The 27140-nt window shown below is 43.7% G+C and overlaps 1 long non-coding RNA gene across 1 annotated transcript; it reads left to right on the top strand.

Moving 5' to 3' along the window:
* The first annotated feature begins 15309 nt into the window (after positions 1–15309).
* On the top strand, positions 15310–19375 carry LOC147018393 (uncharacterized). The gene is made up of 3 exons (XR_015062798.1): positions 15310–15544; positions 18938–19058; positions 19213–19375. It is a non-coding gene; the product is annotated as an uncharacterized LOC147018393 (long non-coding RNA).
* The last annotated feature ends 7765 nt before the right edge of the window (positions 19376–27140 follow it).

The raw sequence follows: 27140 nt of genomic DNA, 5'->3' as shown, positions 1-27140 counted from the left end.
TGTCACAGTGAATCCATGTGTAAACATCACACGTGATATGTCATAGTGAATCCATGTTAAAACATCACACATGACACGTCATCGTGACTCCATGTGTAAACATCACACGTGATATGTCATAGTGAATCCATGTGTAAAGATCACATGTGATATGTCATAGTGAATCCATGTTAAAACATCACACATGATATGTCAGAGTGAATCCATGTTAAAACATCACACATGATATGTCATAGTGAATCCATGTTTAAACATCACACATGATATGTCATAGTGAATCCATGTTAAAACATCACACGTGATATGTCATAGTGAATCCATGTTAAAACATCACACGTGATATGTCATAGTGAATCCATGTTAAAACATCACACGTGATATGTCATAGTGAATCCATGTTAAAACATCACACATGATACGTCATAGTGAATCCATCTGTAAACATCACACGTGATATGTCATAGTGAATCCATGTTAAAACATCACACGTGATACGTCAAAGTGAATCCATGTGTAAACATCACACGTGATACGTCTTAGTGAATCCATGTGTAAACATCACACGTGATACGTCATAGTGAATCCATGTGTAAACATCACACGTGATATGTCATAGTGAATCCATGTTAAAACATCACACGTGATATGTCATAGTGAATCCATGTTAAAACATCACACATGATATGTCATAGTGAATCCATGTTAAAACATCACACGTGATACGTCATAGTGAATCCATGTGTAAACATCACACATGATACATCTTGGTGAATCCATGTGTAAACATCACACGTGATATGTCAGTGTATCCATGTGTAAACATCACACGTGATACGTCACAGTGAATCCATGTTAAAACATCACACATGATATCTCATAGTGAATCCAGGTGTAAACATCACACGTGATACGTCATAGTGTATCCATGTGTAAACATCACACGTGATACGTCATAGTGAATCCATGTGTAAACATCACACATGATACATCATAGTGTATCCATGTGTAAACATCACACGTGATACGTCATAGTGAATCCATGCTAAAACATCACACATGATATGTCATCGTGAATCCATGTTAAAACATCACACATGATACATCATGGTGAATCCATGTGTAAACATCACACGTGATACGTCATAGTGAATCCATGTGTAAACATCACACATGATACGTCATAGTGAATCCATGTGTAAACATCACACGTGATACGTCATAGTGTATCCATGTGTACACATCACATGTGATACGTCATAGTGAATCCATGCTAAAACATCACACATGATATGTCATCGTGAATCCATGTTAAAACATCACACATCATACATCATGGTGAATCCATGTGTAAACATCACACATGATACGTCACAGTGAATCCATGTTAAAACATCACACGTAATATGTCATAGTGAAATCATGTGTAAACATCACACGTGATACGTCAGAGTGTATCCATGTGTAAACATCACACGTGATACGTCATAGTGAATCCATGTGTAAACATCACACATGATACGTCATAGTGAATCCATGCTAAAACATCACACATGATATGTCATCTTGAATCCATGTGTAAACATCACACGTGATATATAATTGTGAATCCATGTTTAAACATCACACATGATACGTCATAGTGAATCCATGTTAAAACATCACACATGATACGTCATAGTGAATCCATGTGTAAACATCACATGTGATACGTCATAGAGAATCCATGTTAAAACATCACACATGATATGTCATAGTGAATCTATGTTAAAACATCACACGTGATACGTCATAGTGAATCCATGTTAAAACATCACACGTGATACGTCACAGTGAATCCATTTTAAAACGTCACACATGATACGTCATAGTGAATCCATGTTAAAACATCACACATGATACGTCTTAGTGAATCCATGTGTAAACATCACACGTGATATGTCATCGTGAATCCATGTGTAAACATCACACGTGATACGTCATAGTGTATCCATGTGTAAACATCACAGGTGATATGTCACAGTGAATCCATGTTGAAACATCACACTTGATACATCATAGTGCATCTTTGTTGAAACGTCACAGAAGATACGTCATAATGCATACATGTTGAAGCGTCACATATGATATGTCACAGTGAATCCATGTTGAAGCGTCACACATGATACATCATAATGAATCCATGTTGAAGCATCACGCATGATTCGTCATAGTGAATCCATGTTGAATCGTCACACATGATACGTTGTTGTGAATCCATGTTGAAGCATCACACCTGATACGTCATTATGAATCCATGTTGAAGCATCACAAATGATACGTCATAGTGCATACATATTGAAACGTCACAGAAGATACGTCATAGTGAATCCATGTTGAAACGTCACACATGATACGTCGTCGTGTGTCCATGTTGAAACGTCACACATGATACGTCACAGTTTGTCCATGTTGAAAAGTCACACATACAAAACGTAAACGAATCAGCTTAGCGGAGGAATGCGCTCCATCGAGTACCCTTGCAGTTTGCAGTTGCTGTTGAACATTCTCAAAAGATACAGTGTTGTTATGTGGTGCATGATGGTGTGATGTCGTTGCGTTATGTGGTGCATGAGGGTGTGGTGTGGTTGGGTTATGTGGGTCATGAAGGTGTGGTGTGGTTGGGTTATGTGGGTCATGAGGGTGTGGTGTGGTTGGGTTACGTGGGACATGATGGTGTGGTGTGGTTGGGTTACGTGGGTCATGAGGGTGTGATGTGGTTGGGTTATGTGGTGCATGAGGGTGTGATGTGGTGGGTTTTGTGGTGCATGAGGGTGTGATGTGGTTGTGTTATGTGGAAAATGAGGGTGTGATGTGGTTTGGTTATGTGTTCATGAGGGTTTTATGTGGTTGGGTTATGTGGTTCATCGAGGGTGTTATGTGGTTGCGTTATGTTGGTCATGAGGGGGTGATGTGGTTGGGTTATGTGGTTCATGCGGATGTTATGTGGTTGGGTTATGTGGGGAATGAGGGGGTGATGTGGTTGGGTTACATAGGGAAGGAGGATTTGATGTGGTTGTGTTATGTGGAAAATGAAGGGGTGATGTGGTTAGGTTATGTGGGGAATGACGGTGTGATGTGATTGGGTTATGTGGTGCATGAGGGTGTTTTGTGGTTGGGCAACATAGGGCATGAGGATATGATGTGGTTGTGTTTTGTGGAATATGAGGGTGTGATGTGGTTGGGTTATGTGGTGCATGAGGTGTTATCTGGTTGGGTTATGTGGTGCATGAGGTGTTATCTGGTTGGGTTATGTGGTGCATGAGGGTGTTATGTGGTTGTGTTATGTGGGGAATGAGGGTGTTATGTGGTTGGGTTATGTGGTGCATGAGGGTGTTTTGTGGTTGGGTTGCAAAGGGCATGAGGATATGATGTGGTTGTGTTGTGTGGAAAATGAGAGGTGTGATGTTATTGGGTTATGTGGTGCATCAGGGTGTGATGTGGTTGGGTTATGTGGGTCATGAGCGTGTTATGTGGGTCATGGTGTTATGTGTTTGGGTTGTGTGGGTCATGAAGGTGTGATGTGGTTGGGTTATGTGGTGCATGAGGTTGCGATGTGGTTGCTTATGTGGTGCATGAGGTGTTATCTGGTTGGGTTATGTGGTGCATGAGGGTGTTATGTGGTTGTGTTATGTGGGGAATGAGGGTGTTATGTGGTTGGGTTATGTGGTGCATGAGGGTGTTTTGTGGTTGGGTTGCAAAGGGCATGAGGATATGATGTGGTTGTGTTGTGTGGAAAATGAGAGGTGTGATGTTATTGGGTTATGTGGTGCATGAGGGTGTGATGTGGTTGGGTTATGTGGGTCATGAGCGTGTTATGTGGGTCATGGTGTTATGTGTTTGGGTTGTGTGGGTCATGAAGGTGTGATGTGGTTGGGTGATGTGGACATGAGGGTGTGATGTGGCTGGGTTACATTGGGCATGAGGATGCGATGTTGTGTTATGTGGCGAATGAGGGTGTCATGTGGTTGTGTTTTGGGCCGAATCCGGGCGTGATGTGGTTGGGTTATGTGGTGCATGGGGGTGTGATGTGGTTGGGTTATATGGTGCATGAGGGTGTCATGTGGTTGGGTTACATGGGGAATGAGGGTGTGATGTGGTTGTGTTATGTGGTGCATGAGGGTGTTATGTGGTGCATGAGGGTGTGATGTGGTTGGGTTATGTGTTGCATGTGGGTGTAATGTGGTTGGGTTATATGGGGAATGAGTGTTATGTGGTTGGGTTATGTGGTGCATGAGAGTGTTATGTGGTTTGGTTACATGGGGAATAAGGGTGTGATGTGGTTGTGTTATGTGGGGAATGAGGGTGTTATGTGGATCATGAGGGTGGTATGTGGTTGGATTATGTGGTTCATTAGGGTGTTATGTGGTTGGGTTATGTTGGTCATGAGGGTGTGATGTGGTTGGGTTATGTGGTTCATGAGGGTGTTCTGTGGTTGGGTTATGTGGGGAATGAGGGGTGATGTGGTTGGGTTACATAGGGCATGAGGGTATGATGTGGTTGTTATGTGGAAATGAGGGTGTGATGTGGTTGGGTTATGTGGTTCATGAGGGTGTTATATGTTTCGGTTATGTGGGGAATGAGGGTGTGATGTGGTTGTGTTGTGTGGTGCATCAGGGTGCTTTGTGGTTGGGTTACAAAGGGAATGAGGGTATGATGTGCTTGTGTTGTGTGGTGCATGAGGTTGTTATGTGGGGAATGAGAATGTGATGTGATGTGGTTGGGTTATGTGGGTCATGAGGTTGTGATGTGGTTGGGTTATGTGGTTCATGAGGGTGTGATGTTGTTGGGTTATGAGGATGTTATGTGGTTGGGTTATGTGGGGAATGAGGATATGATGTCGTTGTGTTATGTGGTGCATGAGGGTGTTCTGTGGTTGGGTTATGTGGGGAATGAGGGGTGATGTGGTTGGGTTACATAGGGCATGAGGGTATGATGTGGTTGTTATGTGGAAATGAGGGTGTGATGTGGTTGGGTTATGTGGTTCATGAGGGTCTTATATGTTTGGGTTATGTGGGGAATGAGGGTGTGATGTGGTTGTGTTGTGTGGTGCATGAGGGTGTTTTGTGGTTGGGTTACAAAGGGCATGAGGGTATGATGTGCTTGTGTTGTGTGGTGAATGAGGTTGTTATGTGGGGAATGAGAATGTGATGTGATGTGGTTGGGTTATGTGGGTCATGAGGTTGTGATGTGGTTGGGTTATGTGGTTCATGAGGGTGTGATGTTGTTGGGTTATGAGGATGTTATGTGGTTGGGTTATGTGGGTAATGAGGATATGATGTCGTCGTGTTATGTGGTGCATGAGGGTGTTCTGTGGTTGGGTTATGTGGGGAATGAGGGGTGATGTGGTTGGGTTACATAGGGCATGAGGGTATGATGTGGTTGTTATGTGGAAATGAGGGTGTCATGTGGTTGGCTTATGTGGTTCATGAGGGTCTTATATGCTTGGGTTATGTGCGGACTGAGGGTGTGATGTGGTTGTGTTGTGTGGTGCATGAGGTTGTTATGTGGGGAGTGAGAATGTGATGTGATGTGGTTGGGTTATGTGGGTCATGAGGTTGTGATGTGGTTGGGTTATGTGGTTCATGAGGGTGTGATGTTGTTGGGTTATGAGGATGTTATGTGGTTGGGTTATGTGGGGAATGAGGATATGATGTCGTTGTGTTATGTGGTGCATGAGGGTGTGATGTGGTTGGGTTATGTGGAGCATGAGGATGTGATGTGGTTGGGTTATGCGGTGCATTAAGTTGTTTTGTGTTTGGGTAACATGAGGAATGATGTTGTGATATGGTTGTGTTATGAGGAGAATGAGTGTTATGTGGTTGGGTTGTGTGGTGCATGATGGTGTTATATGGTTGGGTTATATGGTTGGGTTATGTGGGGAATGAGGGTGTGATGTGATTGGGTTATGTGGTGCATGACGGTGTTATGTGGTTGTGCTATGTGGGGAATGAGGGGGTGATGAGGTTGGGTTATGTGGTGCATGAGGGTGTTCTGTGGTTGGGTTGGATGGGGGATGAGGGTGTGATGTGGTTGCGTTATGTGGTGAATGAGTGGTTGTGGTTGGGTTACAAAGGGCATGAGGATATGATGTGCTTGTGTTGTGTGGAAAATGAGAAGTGTTATGTGGTGAATGAGGTTGTTATGTGGGGAATGAGAATGTGATGTGATGTGGTTGGGTTATGTGGGTCATGAGTTTGTGATGTGGTTGGGTTATGTGGTTCATGAGGGTGTGATGTGGTTGGGTTATGAGGATGTTATGTGGTTGGGTTATGTGGGGAATGAGGGTATGATGTGGTTTTAGGTTATGTGGGGCATGAGGATGTAATGTGGTTGGGTTATGAGGATGTGATGTGGTTGGTTTATGTGGTTCATGAGGGTGTTATGTGGTTGGGTTATGTGGGGAATGAGGGTGTGATGTGGTTAGGTTATGTGGTGCATGAGGGTGTGGTGTGGTTGGGTTATGTGGTGCATGAGGGTGTTATTTGGTTGTGTTACATGGGGAATGAGGTTGTGACGTGGTTGTGTAATCTGGGGAATGAGGATGTTATGTGGTTGGGTTATGTGGTGCATGTGGATGTTATGTGATTGTGTTATGGGGGGAATGAGGGTGTGATGTGGTTGGGTTATGTGGTGCATGAGGGTCTTGTGTGGTTGGGTTACATCGGGCATGAGGGTGTGATGTTGTGTTATGTGGGGAATGAGGGTGTTATGTCGTTGTTTTATGGGGGGAATGAGGGTGTGATATGGTTGGGTTATGTGGTTGGGTTATGTAGTGCATGAGGGTGTGATGTGGTTGGGTTATGTGGTGCATGAGGGTGTTCTGTGGTTGTGTTACATAGGGCATGAGCGTGTGATGTGTTTGCTTTTTGTGGGTCATGAGGGTGTGATGTGGTTGGGTTATGTGGATCATGAGGATGTGATGTGGTTGGGTTATGCGGTGCATTAAGTTGTTTTGTGTTTGGGTAACATGAGGAATGATGTTGTGATATGGTTGTGTTATGAGGAGAATGAGTGTTATGTGCTTGTGTTGTGTGGAAAATGAGATGTGTTATGTGGTGCATGAGGTTGTTATGTGGGGAATGAGAATGTGATGTGATGTGGTTGGGTTATGGGGGGCATGACGTTGTGATGTGCTTGAGTTATGTGTTTCATGAGGGTGTGATGTGGTTGGGTTATGAGCATGTTATGTGGTTGGGTTATGTGGTTAATGAGGGGGTGTTGTGCTTGGTTTATGTGGTTCATGAGGGTGTTATGTGGTTGGGTTATGTGGGGAATGAGGGTGTCATGTGGTCAGGTTATGTGGTGCATGAGGGTGTGGTGTGGTTGGGTTATGTGGTGCATGAGGATGTTATTTGGCTGTGTTACATGGGGACTGAGGTTGTGACGTGGTTGTGTTATCTGGGGAATGAGGGTGTTATGTGGTTGGGTTATGTGGTGCATGATGATATGTGATTGTGTTATGGGGGGAATGAGGGTGTGATGTGGTTTGGTTATGTGGTGCATGAGGGTGTGATGTGGTTGGGTTATGTGGTGCATGAGGTTCTTATGTGGTTGGGTTACATCGGGCATGAGGGTGTGATGTTGTGTTATGTGGGGAATGAGGGTGTTATGTCGTTGTTTTATGTGGGGAATGAGGGTGCGATATGGTTGGGTGATGTAGTGCATGAGGGTGTGATGTGGTTGGGTTATGTGGTGCATGACGGTGTTCTGTGGTTGTGTTACATGGGGCATGAGCGTGTGATGTGTTTGTTTTTTTGTGGGTCATGAGGGTGTGATGTGGTTGGGTTATGTTGTGCATGAGGGTGTGATGTGGTTTGGTTATGTGGTGCATGAGGGTGTTATGTGGTGCATGAGGGTGTGATGTGGTTGGGTTATGTGGTGCATGAGGGTGTGATGTGGTTGGGTAAAGTGGGTCTTGAGGATGTGATGTGGTGGGTTATGTGGAGCATCCAGGTGAGATTGAGCTGTGTCATGTTGAGTTGGAGGATGATGCAAGGTCTGTGATTCATCCAGTTTTTGTTCCGTTTTTCCGAGGATTCGTCTCCGCCCGAGGTCTCTGTTCCTGTTCGCGCTGCTCGTCCGGTGCGTTTGTCCATCTCACCAAAATCTGTTGCTGTAACTGCTCCTTCGTGTTGGTCCTTCCGTGTATCTAATCATCCAGACCGGTTGGATTTGTCATTGAAGGGGGAGATATTGTGACGTCATGTCCTTTCTTGAGTTTGGAGTGATTGCCGCGTGCGCGACACACAGGACCACTGATGGAGCTGAGTGTTGTCAATAAAACCTTCGTGAAGTTGAATACGTCGTGTTCGGTCTGATTGTTTGTACATCACATGTATCGACTTCATGTTGAAGTGGACGAGGGTCGTGTCATGATCCTGGATTACTGGAGGAAAGAGTAGATTGTATCGAGTTCGAGTACATTTGAATACGGGAAACTGTACCGTACTGTGATTACCATGGAAACGACTGTCACATGTCGTATTGATATGGATACCAATTGTTTGGTTCCACTTTGAGAGTAGACATTTCCCCCTCCCCAACTGCATAATGTGAGGACTTGTCCAGGAGAGCGTGGGGGTTGGTGGGGGGGGGCAGAAGGCGCCATGTTGGGCATGGAATAAAGTTGAAGAAACAACTGGAATATTTCGGTCAGTGAATATAACAACGATCCAAGATGGCGGATGAAACGAATACCACAAGTTGTGGTGGTGATTCGTCATCATATTGGTTTCTGTCTCTTGGTGACGACGACGTGACACACTCAACACGAATTTAAACACAACCTTGGTGGAGCACACAACACGATTCTTCTTCTTCTTTTTCTTGTTCTCCAGAAACTTGCAAAACGTCCTGAACCGGTTTATCCGGATCGACAGAAGATCCTCCTCAACCCCCTAGTTCCAGCAGCTGTGGATGTTAGAGTCCACCCCACCCTACCACAACCTCCCCCTCAACCCCAATCCACCCTAACCTACCACAACCTCCCCTCAACCCCAACCCTACCACAACTTCCCCCACCCCCTCCCTCCTTCCCCCACCCCTTCCTCCTTCCCCCACCCCTCCCTCCTTACCCCACCCCTCCCTCCTTACCCCACTCCTTCCCCCTCCCTCCTTCCCCCACCCCTCCCTCCCTCCTTCCCCCACCCCTCCCTCCCTCCCCCACCCCTCCCTCCCTCCTTCCCCCACCCCTCCCTCCCTCCTTCCCCCCTCCCTCCCTCCTTCCCCCACCCTCCCTCCCTCCCTCCTTCTCCCACCCCTCCCTCCCTCCTTCCCCCACCCCTCCCTCCCTCCTTCCCCCACCCCTCCCTCCCTCCTTCCCCCATCCTCCCTCCCTCCTTCCCCCACCCCTCCCTACCCCAACCTTCCCCCACCCCTCCCTACCCCAACCTTCCCCCACCCCCTCCCGACCCCAACCTTCCCCCACCCCCTCCCTACCCCAACCTTCCCCCACCCCCCTCCCTTGTACACACCAAAACGTTCTGCCGTTGGTTATAAAGATTAACACTTGTGATGGTGTTTTCCAATCTCGTAAACGTCTGAACAAAGTTAAACCTTCGGGTGAACAGAGACGGAGCTTCTGAAGGAGTTAAAAACCCGTTAAACAACAACCAACCACCCACGTCGTCTTGTGTTCACTTGTGTTAACGGGTCTGTGTGAGAAAATGAAAACATGATCGATGGATTGTTTCACTCCAGGTAAATGTCAGAGAATGTGACTAGTAAACTAAGGGGTTGGGGGTTTAGTAAGATCAAGAACGGAGTGAATGTGGATAAAACAAGAACCGAGAGATACACAAGGGGACGAAGTGAGACGCGGTGGGCGTGGCCAAGTAGTGTCTCCACAGAGGTCCGCGTTTCGGGTGGATTCCTCTCCACTGGTTCTGTGAGTCAGTCCTCGGAATTTTCCATTGTGACGTCACGTGATATTCCTTACCAAGGGAGTTGCAGAGTGTTCGTTATCTTCAGAATTTTCCATTGTGACATCACGAGATATTCCTCACTGAGGGAGTTAAAGAGTGTTGTTGTCCTCGGAATTCTCCATTGTGACGACACGAGATATTCCTCACCGAGGGAGTTACAGAGTGTTCGTTGTGACGAAATTACGGATCTTCGTTTCAAGTGTTTGCACGTGAGTATGTTTGTTGAATCGATGCCGATTTGGGAAGGTTCAGATCCCTCGTTTATGTTCAGGAAAGTCCCGTTTAATTGTTCGTGATGTTCCTGTCATGTCGATGTTCAAACGAATCGTTCGACTGATGTGAAGGGAAGTGCTGGTCACGTGACTGTTCTCTTCATTCCGGAGGTTTCGCTGATTCTCCCAAAACTTCTCATCGTGTTCGTCCCTCGTGTGTTCCTGTCTTTCTCCCTGTCAATGTATTCACTTTTAAAGTGTTGGACGAACCTTGTATCGATCGGTCTTTACCGACACAAAATTGATGAAGTTACAAACTCCATGTGTGGACGTCACGTAATATGTCGTGTGTCCATGTTGAAACGTCACACGTGATACAAAACGGAAACTGATCATTTTAGCGGAGGAATGTGCTCTACCAGGTGGCCTTGCAGTTCGCGGTTGGTGTTGTGCATTCTCAAGGGACACAGTGTGGTTAGTGTTGTGCAATCTTCACCTTGAAACTGTGTGCACCCACCCCACCCCCAACCCCTACAAAATGTATTTTAAAAATAATTATTTCCTTTTTCACACCCTGTTGATGTCCCTGACCCCGCCACACTCTTCTCATCCACATTCCTCCCTCACAATCCCCAATGAAATCTAGTTGTCAGCTTGACGGGTTTATTTAATCTCGTGTTGTCTTGTCCACGTATTTTGGGCCAAATGGCCTCCTCCTCCTCCTGTTAAACTTCCTTGTTATCGCTTCGTGGCCGTGAACCCCAAACCTGGCAGCCGGTGCTCCCTGATCACTCCGCACCAGGCGTTCCCTCGGTCACCTGCTCCACATCCGGCCTTAGGTGAAGATTGAATTTTTCTAGCGCGAAAGGCTCGTAATTCTCCACGTTGAGTGATGTAAGCGAATGAGTTTCTAGTTTCTTGTTTATTGGCGGATGTATTGTTGTTTGCGAAGCAGCACAGACTCTTGTCCTTTGTGCCGCTGTTGATTGTGGATTAAATTTGATGAGTGTGGACAACACACTCGCCTTGGGGTAAAGAGAGCGAAAGAGCCAAAACTCAGGAAAAACAAATGTGGGACGAGTGTGCTCGAGTACGTGTTATTATATACGACGTTGGGATGCAAAGTGTGTGATGAGTTGATGTGCAGTGTTATAAACATCACTACAAAGACTGGTTGTGTTGAGAGGACTCGTTTGGTGGGAGTTCTGGAGGAAGTTGAATTATTTCCACAACTGCTTGTTCTTTTAGCATGAAGAACATGATTCATGGACACTGCTGTTGGTCCAGAGAGATACAGCATCCGTTATAAATAGCCATTAAAAGCTTTCCCACTAATTCAAAATGAAAATACTGCAGATGAAGCTACGTGAACGTGGCAATTTTCCTCCTTTGTCCCTCATCTGTTTTCCTCATCCTCACTTTCTTTTTCTCTCTCTCAACAGGATTGATATTACCAGACATGGGGAAATGCTATAAAGCAATGAAGAGTTGGTTTGCAAAGCTCTTCACAAAGTGGATGGTAAAATGCACAAAATCATGTCGACCTCACACCATGTCACAGGAAAACAACACTCGTGAACACCGACCGTGTCACGGGAAAACAACAATCTTGAGAAACAGGCGTGACTACATTTTTTTATTTCGAAATGTCTGAATACCTCGTAATTTCTTGTATTTTATATTTCTGATAGAGACCAGCAAACAGTGAGGAATATGGATCCCTCGAGAAGGTTCCTGAGAATGACGTCCAGGTGACGCAGGAAACTGAAAACAATCCTGTGAAGCTGCCCCTGGAGCAGCAACAAATTGAAGATAACATGCAAATGGTATGCGGCTTTAGGTGTTCATAGATTCTTATATTACTTTGGTTCTTGTACCAATTCTTGCTCAACATGACGTAACTGGGAAGTGGACCAAAGGTTATGTGTGGAGTACCATTAATTCAAAGATAGCTCGGAGAAGCTAATTAATTGCATGGTTTGACTTTTTGTAGATCAAGGAACTGACAAGATTGGTTGAGATGGATCGTCAACAGACTTGTCAGATTTCCCACAACCAGAGAACTTTTGAACATAAAACGACAAACTTGGACACAAAGATCCAGAATTTCGAACTGATGCTGCAGGAGAACGAAGAAAAGTATCAAAAACAGGTAATTACCTTCTGAGGTTTACTCACAGTACAGTATAATCTTTCCTTTGTCTGATTGATAATGTCTATCATCTCACACAATGCAGATTCTCATTGTTATATGTCAACGGATAAAACACATGGGACCAGAATCAACACGACTCATGTATTACAGAAAACATGGTGGAATCTCAATACCAGCGAGACAGGTCACATGACCTGTGATCTGCTGGTGCATCACATGATTACTTGAACACAACACTCACACTCCCACATGCTGTATTTGTTTCCTCGTCCTGTACTGACTGACTTGCTTATTCATCTGACTTGCAGATTCAGTCCCTCTTCCTGCAGATCCAACTGAAGGACAAATGTTATGCGGGTGTTTGTGATCAAAAAAAGGAGAATACAGTCACTGTTGAAAACCTTTACAGCAAGCTGATGTTTATGGGGGAAAAGCTGCAACAACTGCAGCGAAATGATAGACAAGCGATGTTGAAGAATCAGGTCGGCACTTTTTCATGGTATTTCTCGTTTATTTGTACAGTTTTCCATTCCATGTGAGTAATTAATCCACTAATTATTATTATCTTCTTTTATATGTGTGAATTACTGTCTTTGGTGGTGTTTCTTCATTATGTATATGTTTCTGCCACAGGTTGAGACTCTTTCGCAACATTTGATTGCGAAAAATGAACAAATCATTCAGATTACTGCGAAAAACGAGATGCTTTCGGAGGATCTCAAAAATGTTTCGAGCACTTTGTCAAAAGTGAAATTGCAACTTCAGATGGAGCTGCAACAGCATGACGAAGAGAAAGAGAAGAATGTTGAGAGCTGCCAACAAGTAAGGAACCATTTTCAAACATGTTGGACTCCAGATACCAAGGGGTTGAACATAATGTTCAGCTCTGTTTGTTCTGATGAATTGTGACACCTTTCAGTGGCCATGATGCTAATGAAACATTTACAAGTGGAAGACTGTTCATTGGAATTTGTGAAATTCCATGTTAACTTTTCACCTTCAACCAGAGTTGATCCCATTTTCGACTTGAGAGGGACACCTCCAGAAATAGTCCTGATGTTTATTGATTGAGGATTAGAAGAAGTGCTCAATTATGAGCTGTGTCGTCTTGTTGTCTTTCAAATCTGTCATTTTATTTATTTCTGGTGATGTGGAAGAGAAAATAAACTTTGCTGTCAATAACATTGTCATGTTTCTGCCGCACAGGTCGAGATGCTTTCGCAACGTTTGATTGCGAAAGATGAACAAATCAGTGAGATTACTGCGAAAAATGAGGTGTTTTCGAAGGATCTCAAAAATGTTTCGATGATGTTTTCAGAAATGCAACTGCAGCTTCAGATGCAGCTGCAATGGCATGAGGAAGAGCAAAAGAAGAACGTTGATTGCTGCCAACAAGTAAGGAACCATTTTCAAACATGTTGGACTCCAGATACCAAGGGGTTGAATATCATGTTCACTCTATGTTCTGATGAATTGTAACACCTTTCAGTGGTCATGATGCTAATGAAACATTTACAAATGGAAGACTGTTAATTGGAGTTTGTGAAATTCCATGTGAAGTTTTTACCTTCAACCAGAGTTGATCCCATTTTGGACTTGAGAGGGACACCTCCAGAAATAGTCCTGATGTTTATTAAGGATTATAAGGAGTGCTCAATTATGAGCTGTGTCGTCTTCAATTGTCTTTCAAATCTGTCATTTTATTTATTTCTGGTTATGTGGAAGAGAAAACAAACTTTGCTGTCAATAACATTGTCATGTTTCTGCCACACAGGTGGAGATGCTTTCGCAGCATTTGAGTGCGAAAGATAAACAAATCAGTGAAATTACTGCAGAAAAAATGGTGCTTTCTGAGGATCTCAAAAATGGTTTGAAGAAGTTTTCAGACATGCAACTGCAGCTTCAGGTGCAGCTACAATGGCTTGAAGAACAGCATAAGAAGAAGAACGTTGACTGTTGCCAACAAGTAAGGAACCATTTTCAAACATGTGGGACTCCAGACACCAAGGGGTTGAACATCATGTTCACCTCTGCATGTTCTGATGAATTGTAACACCTTTCAGTGGTCACGCTGCTAATGAAACATTGGCAAATGGAAGACTGTTGTTTGGAATTTGTGAAATTCAATGTGAACTTTTCACCTTTAACCAGAGTTGATCCCATTCTGGACTTGAGAGGGACACCTCCATAAATCATCCTGATGTTTATTGATTGATGATTAGAATGAGTGCTCAATTATGAGCTGTGTCGTCTTGAATTGTCTTTCAACTCTGTCGTTTTATTTCTTTTTGATTACATGGAATAGAAAACAAACTTTACTGTCAATAACATCGTCATGTTTCTGCCGCACAGGTCGAGATTCTTTCACAACGTTTGATTGCGAAAGATGAACAAATTGGTGAGATTACTGCGAAAAACGAGGTGCTTTCGGGGGATCTCAAAAATGTTTCGAGCAAGTTTTCAGAAATGCAACTGCAGCTTCAGATGCAGCTACAACGGTTTGAGGAAGAGCAAAAGAAGAACTTTGACTGCTGCCAACAAGTAAGGAACCATTTTCAAACATGTGGAACTCCAGATACCAAGGGGTTGAACATCATGTTCATCTCCACATGTTCTGATGAATTGTAACACCTTTCAGTGGTCATACTGCTTATTAAACATTTACAAATGGAGGACTGTTGATTGAAATGTTAAACAGAAACTTTACTGTCAATCACACTGTCATGTTTCTGTTGCACAGGTCGAGCTGCTATCTCAGCAGTTGAAGGCAAAGGAGTGTCAATGGAAACAGCAGCTGCAGGAACAGCGACAGAGGCAGGAGCAACAAGATGATGAGCACCAGAAAGAAGTAAGCAACCGTTATGTCATTTGGGACTTTTTTGATACGATCTAATCTTTGAACCCAAAATAACAGATCCCAAAGAGTTGAAGATGTTTCCCTTGATCCGTGCTGATGTGTTTTAATCATTTGCAGGTCAAGCAGCACAAGATGAATATGCAATATAAAGAACGCTGCTGGGAAGCAGAGACCTTCAAAAACGAAGAACTCAGAAAAACAATGCACCAACTGAACCTGAGGATGCATCAATTGGAGAAGCGAAAATAGCAACACCAGGACGAGCCATGCTCCCAGCTTCGGTTTGAGCGAGAGAGGCCAAACAAGCAAAACTTATCCCAAAATCAACAGTGGTAATAATCAGCCACAGTGAAAGAAGGTATGGCAACAATCTCAAGAACCAAACTGAAATATGAGCATTACAAACGACATTAAATACAACCTTGTCAGTCAGTTGTCAAAAGCTTGAAACCAATTCTGAACTGAACCTTCAAATCTTTTTCCAGGCTGGTTTTACTTTATAACACTATATTTACCAGTGAAGAAGCCATCCTCAGGATCAGGTTAATACCCTTAAAAATGGCGCATTTTAGTATGACTTGGAAAATCGACCGACACCAGGAGGCACGATACAATAAACATTTACATCGACAGAATTGGTGTAAACCCCCAAGGCGGGACCCCGGGGACTATGAAAAACGTTTTACCCCCTAAAACTTTCCCATGCACAACTCGAGTACAACCAAAAATTTTCAAATCGTTCTCTGCAGCAGTTCAGGAGTTTATAAGATATCAAACAAACAAGAAGAAGACGTCATGCAGAGCACGATACTTGCAAAATCCATAAAACAAATTTGACCTCAAAAATAATTGGTGGTTGAATTCAATGACCAAATATGCAACTCCTCTTCACATTTCAAGTGAATCGGATGAAAATTGAGGATTTTAGAAACACCACCAAAGTTTTTGACCTTATGACCTCCAAAACAAAAGGCTTCTTGCTTATGCCAAACTCTACCATGTGGTGAAGTTTCGTGAAGATCGGTTTAAAATTGTGACCTGTAGGCGACAAACAGACAGAATAACAAAATCAACTGACGAATATGCTTGAAAGAGCTTCGATTTTGCAAGTAACAAGAAAAACTGTGCAGAGCACGATTCTTGCAAAATCCCTAAAACAAAATTTGACCTTAAAAATAATTGGTGGTTGAGTTCAGTGACCTGATGCGCAAATCATCTTCAAACTTAAAGTCGATTGGATTAAAATTGGGAATTTTAGAAATTCGACCTTCAGTTGACCTTTTGACCTTGACTTCAAAATCAATGGGATTCTTGCTATATCATTTTTGGTGTAAAACTAGAAGCAGAAAGTGACCAGGGTGGTTGAGCAGTGAGATAAGGAATGCTATTGAGGAGACGCAGAAGGCATTTATATGGTTTAAAATAACAGGACTGAAGTTTGATTTAAGTTTTTCAGGGGAAAAGAACAGGTCCATTGAAGGTCCATTGTGGGCCCATTCAAGAATATCACCGGGAGAGTGGCTCGTGATGAAGGTGAGATGGCAGGCTTATTAAACAGGTATTTTTCAACTTTTCACAAGAACAATCAGAATTGCCAAGAGCTGAGAGTATCTATCAAGGAGGTGAGGAAGGGCTTTTGCAGAAGATCCAGGTTGGAGTGGACGAAGTAAAGGAACAGCTCGGTAATCTAAGAGAAGACAAGGCTCCGGGACCAGATAATATGCACCCGAGAGTGTTGACGGAGGTGGCTGAGCATGCAAGCGAGGTATTAACGGATATTTTCAATAGTTCCCTGGAGTCAGGACAGGTACCAGAGGATTGGAGAGTAGCAAATGTAACACCATTATTAAAGAAAGGATCCAGAGAAGAATTGGGAAACTATAGACCTGTTAGTTTGACTTCAGTTGTGGGGAAGGTGATAGAGACATTAATTAAGGACCAGATGAGGAACCATTGAAACAAATACAAACGAATTAAAGGTAGTCAGCATGGGTTTACCGAAGGTGGTTCCTGTTTAACAAATCTTTGAGAGTTCTATGAGGCAGTGTCTGATTGGGTGGATGATGGAAAGACAGTGGACATCGTGTATCTCGAAATTAAGAAGGCATTTGATAAGGTACATCGGAGGTTGCTCGCCAAAGTGAGGGCTTATGGAGTGGCTGGTCAGGTGCCTAATTGGATTGCAAACTGGCTGAGTTGAAGGAAGCAAAGAGTGGCTGTGAGTGGGAGGATGGAAGTAGTGGGTTACCTCAGGGATCAGTTCTCCGACGATTACTATTCAGTATTTACATCAACGATTTGGATAATGGGTAAAGAGTAAGCTTTCCAAATTTGCAGATGACACAAAGCTTGGAGGTAAGGTGGATATCAGAGGGGGTGGTGATCAGATTCAGGAAAGTATTGATACTTGCATTAATTGGGTGAAAGACTGGCAGATGGAATTTAACCTGAGCAAGTGTAAAGTGTTGGGGATGGGAAAGAACAATGAAAATAGAGATTACAGGTTGCAAGGGATAATTTTGGAGCGTGTCACACAGGAGAAGGATCTGGGGGTGGTAATAGATATGGGAGGTAAGCAGGCAGCACAATGCCAGACAGCAAGCTATAGGTAAATCAAATAGGGTTTTAGGTTGTATTCAGAGAGGGATTATTTATATATCAAAAGAGATGGTGTTACCATTGTACAGGAATTTAGTGAGGGCCACATTTAGAATATTGTGTGCAGTTCTGGTCACCACAGTTCCGGAAGTACATAGATGCCATAGAGAGGGTTCAGCGCAGGGCCGAGCTATACTCAGTTATGAGGAGCAGCTGAAGGAGACACGGCTTTATTCACTAGAAAGGAGGCGGTTACGAGGAGATATGATAGAGATGTTTAAGATATTGAAAGGTATCGATAAAATAAGTGCAGATTAATTATTCAATAGAGTAGACTGACAGAACCAGGGGCCAGAGCTTGAGAGTAAAGAAGAGGAGAGTTAAGACGGTAGTTAGGCAAGGGACTTTCACTCAGAGAGTAGTTAATGCATGGAATGGCCTCCCTGGAAAGGTAGTGGCAGCCGAAAAAGTAGATAAGTTTAAATTAGAATTAGATAGGTACCTGGAAGTTATGGAGAATCAGGGGCATGGGGATGTTGATAAGACTTTTCAGTAGTTTGAGCATTGATGGGTGATTGTGTGTATCTGTACGGAGTGCTGTTGGTGGAGATCTTGTCAAGGGGGGTTGTGTGGTTGATGTGTGTTTTTAACGAAGCCCATGCCCCCTCCCCTGAGGGGAAGAAAAAAAATACAAAAACTACAAAAAAACAGCAACAACAACTAACAAACAAAAAATATCTATTTCATTAATTAAAAACTTTTTTTGTCTTTTCTTCCTTGGACCTTGTGTTGATAAATTGGTATGGTGTTCCCGCAGGCATGATGGGCTGAATGGCCTCCACCTGTGTAAGTTTCCTTGTAAACAAACAAGAGGATTGTTGATTTTTGGTGAAGTTTCGTGAAGATTCGTTTGAAATTGCGACCTGTAGGCGTTTGACATACAGACAAACAAACTAACAGAATAACACACGAGACCAACCAATATACTTTAAAAAATTCGATTTTTGCAAGCAAAAAGCACACGAACAAACTCTTCTCAAATGATAAATTTTATGATTCCTATTATTATTATTATCATTTATGGAACTGGTACAGCACCCATTTCACAGTAATTGTCAATCTCGTGTTTCTCTGCTGCTGTTTTATTTGAAAGACTATTCATTATGTCCAACAAGTTCCTGAAGTCGTTATGATTACAAGTGGTGTGGAAGTCAAAACTTCCAATCATGCCTGGGAAGCCCAACAAGAAGAGAGGAATGACAAGACATGAGCAAGTGAGTTTGCTGTGTTCTATTTTAAAGGGTGGTAATTTGTGTAGATTGAACATTGAAATATACTTTGCTTTCTTCACTCATTTATTATTTTGACTCCTCTCTAATGACACTTTTTTTTGTCTTATTTTTTTTTCCTTCCATTTTTCTCCCCAAGGATGCAATCGGACAGTTTTGATCTCTGCTCAATAAGATAACACAAGAAAATTTGGACCGGCTTATAAAAAAACATCAAGCTAATCAATATCACCAAAGAAGAATATCTTAAGGACACTGTGCAGCTCATCCTGGCCAAAGCGACATTGGAATTAAAATTTTCTGAGGGGCAACCACCTTCCAAAGGTAAGTTAAGTCGAACACAACCAACAGTCATCCTTGTCTGAAACCTCTGAAAACATCAGAATATCCACTCCCCCCCCCCCAACCACCTCCTCCCTTTCTCTTTCCCCACTGCCATTTTTTCACAGACTGATGCATACTACCCCAGCACTCTCATTTTCTTAGTGATATTTCCTATCAAGCTTGTTTACCCTCTCACACCACTTCTTTCAAGGCTTCACTACACTCCTTCCCTTCTTTTTTTTTTGCTTTTTATTTTCTCAGTTCATCTGCTCTCCTCTCCCCCCCCCTTAAAAAGTATTCAATACATGCATACATACCCCTTTTCTTTAATAACATCCACCATTCTTTGCTTTTTCACAGATTGAAGTACAAGAAACAGGCAAGTCAGGTAATGTCCTCAACTTTTGTACAAAGCTCAACCGCATACTATCGGCAATGTAATCTTCATCAGGGAACTTTTTAACGCAAAAATATTGAATGAATCGATTATCTCCAAAACATTTAATGAATTGATCAATGATGGGAAGGGGCAGTCTGTTGAGTGCTTCTGTCATCTCCTTGTTTCCCTCACCAGAAGAGAGGGTATTGCATTTGGGTCCGTTTGTTTGTCTGTCCGCACAGAACTTTCGTGTTTTTCTCCACAACTGCTTGTCAAAATTTTCACCACAGGAGTGATGATTCATGTAGAATGTTTTAATGATAATTATGGTGTCATAGGTCATGTAGTGTGGCAGTCATGTTGGAAAAACGGAAAATCTTTGGACCTCTGTTTCTTTGAAATGACACCAAGGAAAATATTGAAACTTGGCACATGGCAAGTACTCCCGCATGGGGAATGTGCGATTTTTTTGTGACATATGGGCCTTCATTATGATGTCATAATTGCATATGTAGAACGATACATCTGATCAGTATGAAAATTTTTGAGGGTCATCTCGGGATAAATTCGTCCACAGGGAAATAATTGATTGTCATCGGTCACATGATTCAGCAGCCATATTGTGTGTGTATAAGTATATATGTATATATATATATATATATATATATATATATATATATATATATATATATATATATATATATATATATATATATATATATATCTTCTTCTTTCGGCTGCTCCAGTTAGGGGTCGCCACAGCGGATCATCTGTATGATCCGCATAGTGATTTGGCACATGTTTTATGCCGGATGCCCTTCCTGACGCAACCCTGGTCGCCTCATACGACACACAGGGATATATATATATATATATATATATATATATATATATATATATATATATATTCTTCTCTGAAATGGCTGAACCAGGGTATTCACGAATAATTGATGTCACATGGTCTGGCAGCCATATTGGATTGAGCAACAATATTCAAAAAAATTATTGCTCATGAATTTCTTTATGAATTCACATGAGTAGGGTTAAAAGGGAGGGTTTGACATAGTAATGTGTCCCATTTCTCAAAGTCACAATATTCGCTCACGCTCACTCATATTTCTCCTTTTCAAACTGAAACGCATTACTGCGTCAAACACCTCTCTTTTGACACTACCCCCTGGGCTTTGCCTTTATTTCACATGATCATTTATTGAATCAAATTGAGTAGACAAATATAGATCTTAAAAATAATTGTGTTTTATTTTCAGGAATGACTTAATTTATTCATCAATTTAACAAAAAGGTGGTGCTCACTCGTTAAAACCCCCAACCCCATTTTTTATTAATACTTAAACTTTAAACCCAAAAGGTAGTGTATTTATTCCATCACTCATTAAATATTGTTGCGGGCCGGGGATCGTGTGAGAAGACCACCGGGGGGGGGGGGGGGAGCTATCTCGGGTTCCTACCAGACTCCCTGGAATTGCAGGCCATTGCACACGGATAATTCCATGATGCGGCGGGTCGCTAACTGACTGTGAACGCCAATAACTCAGCCACGTGACCTAGGGTCCTCCCGTCTATGGGTTAATCGGGTTACCTTTTTCATCACGTGAACTAATTACTGGGGGACACACCCTCAGCATGCCTTGTCCGAACCAGATTACTTTACCTGATCAGATGCAGCCGAGTGACACTGCCAAGGACGTACCGGCTAAAAGGAACGGATTGTTGGGAATAAAGTCCCGTCTAAATTAGGATATGGACCATGCTGGGTCAATGACAGCAAAGACAAAAATGAGCTGGGAACATTTCTCCAAAGGGATTTATTACAGGCAGGTTTGGAAAGGTATGTGGTACAGTGAATATAGCTTTTGTTGTGGTGTGTAAGCAGAGATCGAAAGAAATGTGAAAGGTGTGGCAATATACAAGCATCTTACAAAAGCAGACACAGAGCAGAGTTATCCCGATATATTTATTGTACAATCTAAACTTAAGCGAGGACAGGCGCCAGGACACACACACACACACACACGCGCACACACACACACACGCACACACACACACACGCATACACATACACACAAACACAACCTGATGAGTTAATGAAGAGAAAAAGGAGAAGAGATGAGGCTAGCGGTCTCTCAATATCTTCCACGATTGCCCAACCACACCACCAGTACGTTTTGGGGGGGATGCTCCGCTGGGCGATACCTCCCTGAAAGCTGGCGTGTCATCCCTTGCTTTGTGGAACTCGTGCAGCTAGCATCCGTCCAGAGAATGAGACACGACCGTTGAGCGTGAAGGGAGGGACTTGGTTGGAGTCAGAAGCCAATGGGTGGAGAGAGGTGGAGTCCGAAGTAAGGAGGCAGAGAAGGGCAGCGCGGTGGTGAAGAAGGCGGAGTCAGCAGGTGAATTGTTAAAGAAGGGCGGAGCTCGCACGGGAATGGATGGACTGTCGATCCCAAGCCACACAGAACGAGCCGACAGGAATGAAGACAGGAACGATGAACAGGAACGTCAAACAGGAACGATGAGCAGGAACAACGAACAGGAACAACGAGCACTAGAATGACAACACACTAGTGGCTTCTCTCTGTCTCTGTCTCTGTCTCTGTCTCTGTCTCTGTCTCTGTCTCTGTCTCTGTCTCTGTCTCTGTCTCTGTCTCTGTCTCTGTCTCTGTCTCTCTCTCTCTCTCTCTCTCTCTCTCTCTCTCTCTCTCTCTCTCTCTCTCTCTCTCTCTCTCTCTCTCTCTCTCTCTCTCTCTCTCTCTCTCTCTCTCTCCCCTGGTTGCATCATTGGTTGGGACGCGGCGATGCCGATGACGCAGTGTCCCCCTTACCAGTGCACTGGTACTCATTCTGCCAACCTCGGAAGGATGGCAGGCTGAGTCAACCTCCTGGTGTATATTAATTCAGCGGCCAACGAAGCTTGAACTCAGGACCCTAGGATCCCAAGCCGCCACCCTAACCACAAAGCCAACACCAGGCTTGTGGCTCCTGACCTATCCTTTTCTAGACCCCGTGGTGCGGGGCGGGGGTGACGACTCGAACTGATGTGTCGTCACCCGAATCTGGCACTCTGGTTGGGCCCCGGCCACTGCGCGGCCCGGCCGTGATAGCCGGAAGCGGCTCCACTCCACTTCCGGCAGGATGGTTTCAATCTGCGGAATCATCTCACTCCAAACCCCATGATATGAATCGCCTTGCACCAAACCCCGTGCCATGTCCCGGTGACCCGCGGTTGGCGCTGGTCAATGTGCCTGTTCCATGGGGCGCCACGCAGCCCGAGTGATTCGGCAAAACATCATGCCTCTGCCTGGTTGCAGCTGCATTTAGGCGGAGGTGCAGGAGGATGTCTGCCATCCGCGGGAGACATTGTGGCCTTCGTGGTAAGCAAAGACTGACAGTCAGACATTATTGTAACCCCGTGCGCAGACCCGACCAAAGATGTGTGTTATTCGTGTCCCGTTCTGTACGATGATAAAGTATCACAGCTGCGCGCGAGTCCGCCATTGTACACGTGGTCAGCACACGGGTCCACCCGCCATCGAGCATGCCCGTGCCGTGAACGCGGGTCCTTCATTGTACACGCGGTCAGTGCGCGGGTACACCATTAAGCACGTGGCCATTTATCAAAGGCGGTGCCGTGTGCACAGTGCCAGCCCTGATCTGTGTCAGGGAATTGAGGGAAAGGATTGGATATAATTATTAGTGGAGATTTGGATTGAAGAAGAGTGTGCCGCGTGCATACTGTATGTTAGCATTTAGTGTGTTGCTTATGCCTATGATCGACTGAACAGTGGGCGGGGGGGGGGGGTCATCGTTGTGCACGTTTCGCATGCATCGCGATAAATCCATACACCGTTTCGTGATAAATCCATGCACGTTCCGTGAGCGGCATATGTGTCTGCTTTCGAGTACATTCCATACAGAGCGCGTGGTTTTGGCCATTAAGCACGTGGCCAGCGCTCGCGTTCGCATGACTCCGCTAGCGTGTGCGCGGGGCGAACACCAATATGTGTCGGATATTGACGTTGAAAAAGAACAAGCCGCTTCTACTCCGCACACTCCTACCCGCCCAACATGGCGTGGAGTCGTCTTTATCAGCCTCCGTATGCGTTTCGTGCAGCGTGGGTGTCGTGCTGGCTGTATTTTCCTGTGTTGTGAAAAACACCATTCTTGCAGCCTCTTAAGAGGTATTCATTCGCATGCCTTTTTAATGCAACCGGCAATCTTCCCCAGATCATCGGAAGCTTGAGTCGATAATCCCGTAGCGCCAAGTGCACCACATGACTCGCTGCACACGTTGGGTTTAGGGCTCACCCAGGAACGAGGATCTCTGTGCGGCGCCGCACGCACTGGCCTCCATGAGGCCCCAACTTACAGCGAAGGCACACGTGGCTGATTTACCTCAGGAATAATCAGACGAAAAGAAGAGTAGGGATGAAATGAAGTAGAAAATGTTTTAAGCAACCCTAGCTATTAGATCATTGCAACACACTCCCTTGTTGTCCCACTAAACAAAAGGAAAGGGACTATCTACACGTATAATAATGGAATAACTGTCTTGGGATGCCTATCTGTTGTATGCATGCGGTTCTAAGAACCACAACAGTATACTAGATCTTGAGCCCCTTGAATTCCCTGATTCTCCACTTGACAAATTTCAGAATTGTCCTGCATGTGATAGAGTGGGATTAAACACAGAGTCAAAAGCCCATAAACAATGTATATTCTGTGATTATCTTCTAATTAATGAAAATAAAAAAATATAAAATTGAAAATAACTGTTTCAAAATTACACCAAAAATGAATAACTTTCCAAGATTAATAAGGGAAATGAATGTTAAGTACGAGGGTGACAACACACCTTTCTTGCGTTCGAGTGAGAGAAGCTACAGAAGCAACAGACGTGCCAAGAGAACTTGCAGCAGCATCAACGACAGCAAAAAAAAGGTAGAGCAGCACAATCTCAACAACCCAACAAAAATACTTCCGTTACCAGGTGATTTTTTTTTTCTTTTTTGAAGCAACCTTGTCAGTCAGTCATCAAAAGCTTGAAAACTACTCTCATTACAGCACCTTCAAATCATTTCCTAATCTGGTGTTACTTTCGACTATATTTACCTCCATCATCGAAGGTGGATGAAGGTTTTGTTTTCACCACTGTCTGTCTGTCTGTCTGTTTGTTTGCTTGTCTGTTCATGAACAAAATATCTCAAAAAGCTGTGAATAGATTTGGATGAAACTTGGTGGATGAGTTGATTGTGTGTCAAGAACAAGCTGATTAAATTTTATTTCAGGTCCGAATGCAGATCTGGCCTATCATTGGGATACAAAATGTAAACGAATCAGCCTGACGGAGGTATGTGCTCTACCGAGTGCCCTTATCGTTATTAGCAAAGAACCCGTCCTTAGGGATGGATCAATTCCCTTGAAAATGCCGCATTTTAACACAACTTGTCATATTGACCTACCCCAGAAGGGAGATGCTAGACGATAAACATTTACTTTGAAATGTTAAGGATGGAGGGTGTCCACCCTCCATCCTTAATCCTGAGGACTGTGAATTTTTTCTGTTTTTTTATCCGCTACAAGTTTCCCCACACACACTCCGAGTTTAACCGTAAGTTTTCAACTCATTCTGTGCAGCGGTTCAGGAGTGCATAGATGGTAAGCAAACAGATAAACAAAGACGTTGTGCAGAGCACGACACTTGTGATATCACAAAAACAAATTTGACCTTAAAAATATTTGGTGGTTGAATTAAATTACCAAATCTGCAAATCTTGTTCAAATTTCATGTCAATCGGATGAAAATGGAGTATTTTAGAAATTACACTGAAGTTGACCTTTTGGCTTATGTTGACCTTTTGACCCTGGTTGACCACACACACACACACACACGCACACACCTCACTCGTGTGGAGTGCAGGACTGTTGAGGAGGTATTCTAAAACGAATCTGGATGATTTATTCCTTCCTCGGTCTTCTTCCTTCATCGTGTCACCATGAAAGTCTCAATCATATGGTCAATGTCGTCATGCAACTCTTACACACGAAAATCACCATTATCTTTACGTGTACCCGTAACTGTTATTTATCACAAACCAAGTGGGAATGAAGAACCATCACTTGGTGAGTTAGAATGATTTTTTAAAATGCAGCCTTTATTTTCCCATCCAGTGGTGGAGTCATAGCCTGGTGTTGGCTTAGTGGTTAGGGTGGTGGCTTGGGATCCCAGGGTCCTGAGTTCAAGTCCCGTTGGCTGCTGAATTAACACCAGGGGGTTGACTCAGCCTGTCATCCATCTGAGGTCGGCGAAGTGAGTACCAGTGTACTGGTCCCGGTGTATGCCCCGGTTAGAATAGGTGTACCATATCCCTGTGTGTCGTAAGAGACGACCAGGGTTGGCGTCAGGAAGGGCATCCGGCCATAAAACATTGCCTCAAGAAAAAAAAGCCAAACCCCTGCACAGCAGGGAAAAATGGCTGTAAAAACGGTCATTATTATTTATTTTACAGTGGTGGAGTCATGATATCATGTCGAACATCACAACTTCCTGAATGCACATACATCTCGCTCTCTCCTGCACTCAAAGTTAATGCTGTTACAGTAACCACACATTCTAATCTAAGGATGTGTGCTGTTGCTGTGAACTTCTGTCCACAGCTTTCAATGACAACCTTCTTGTCAGATTTTCATGATTACCTCTCAAAAATTCCACATCAAACGACCCCAATTGTAATTGTCGGTGACTTCAATAATGATCTGCTGTCAGCCACTATATAATCAAAATTACTCAGGTTCATGCCCTCAAAAGGATTCTCCCAGCTTGTGAGAGTGCCCACCACAGACTTGGTTTCGCTGCTGGATCACATGTACTACAACATCTCAAGTACCACCACCTTTATTGACGTGGTAAATGTTTACTAATATCATGATGCGATCAGCATATCTCTCTCTGTATTAGCTGCCTTGCTTCTGGTGCAGTCACTTGTTTATCTTCTTGTGTTAGTCTTGCCCCAAAGAGGTTGTCAGACTCTGTGTGTGTGTGTGTGTGTGTGTGTGTGTGTGTGTGTGTGTGTGTGTGTGTGTGTGTGTGTGTGTGTGTGTGTGTGTGTGTGTGTGTGTGTGTGTGTGTGTGTGTGTGTGTGTGTGTGTGTGTGTGTGTGTGTGTGTGTGTCCATAATTTCAAAACCATGAAATCTAGCAGCCTGAAACTTTGCACACATACGAAGGGAACTCCAAAGGAGTGCATGAGTGAAAATTTTGTGTTTGGGTTTCTTAAAACACCCCTTTTTGAAGATAGCGGCTTACCTTCCTGAAAGGCTTATTCTTGGTCCCAATTTGCCTTTCAG

This window comes from Eptatretus burgeri, chromosome 10 (assembly GCF_056783735.1).
Source record: "Eptatretus burgeri isolate ZD-2024b chromosome 10, Ebu_testis_v1, whole genome shotgun sequence".
In the NCBI taxonomy this organism is placed as follows: domain Eukaryota; kingdom Metazoa; phylum Chordata; class Myxini; order Myxiniformes; family Myxinidae; genus Eptatretus; species Eptatretus burgeri.
This window is presented reverse-complemented; position numbering and strand designations above follow the sequence as displayed.